Raw genomic sequence first — 446 nt, 5'->3', positions numbered from 1 at the left:
CGGCGACGCGTCACCGGTAGCACTCCGCACTCCGTGTGCGTACGTGCGTGTGTGCGTGTCGCGTGCGTACAGGTAGTAGAAGTAGGTGCACGTATCGGGCGCGTAGGGAACGACATTGGAGCAGCGGACACACATTGGAGTATAAGCGCGGCGAGAGCGGTGAATGAGCGGGAAGTTGCGAGCGCACGGTAAAGAGAGAGAGAGATAGAAAGCGAGCGTGCCGAGGGACAGAGGAGAGAGACGATATACACGCGGGGTGTATGACGGCGTTTCGGTGCGGCGAGGCGACGTTGCCAGAGTTTCCCCCCCCGTCGCGTACTCCGCTGTTACACGCCACTACTATACGACGGCACGAGGGAGAGGTAGAGGAGGGTGGCGGACACAAGAACGACCACGACGACAAGACACGGCGATCGCGGTGGTGTGTTAGTGCCGCGGCGTGCGGT

General features: G+C 61.7%; 1 protein-coding gene across 5 annotated transcripts in view; it reads left to right on the top strand.

Moving 5' to 3' along the window:
* The window catches only part of LOC108752307 (AF4/FMR2 family member 4), a 275,024-nt gene that overhangs the window by 57,757 nt on the left and 216,821 nt on the right, over window positions 1-446 (top strand). The window contains exon 1 of one of the 5 annotated variants that reach the window (XM_018493055.1): window positions 7-362. The exons of 3 other annotated variants lie outside the window; for them this stretch is intronic. The gene's annotated coding sequence lies outside the window, so the exon portion shown is untranslated. Of the gene's footprint in view, window positions 1-6; window positions 363-446 lie in introns of those variants that run through there. One more of the 5 variants, XM_018493056.1, reaches the window with a different exon arrangement.

This window comes from Trachymyrmex septentrionalis, unplaced genomic scaffold (assembly GCF_001594115.1).
Source record: "Trachymyrmex septentrionalis isolate Tsep2-gDNA-1 unplaced genomic scaffold, Tsep1.0 scaffold6, whole genome shotgun sequence".
Taxonomy (NCBI): Eukaryota; Metazoa; Arthropoda; class Insecta; order Hymenoptera; family Formicidae; genus Trachymyrmex; species Trachymyrmex septentrionalis.
The sequence above is the reverse complement of the archived record's forward strand: the minus strand, read 5'-3'. Positions and strand labels throughout refer to the sequence as shown.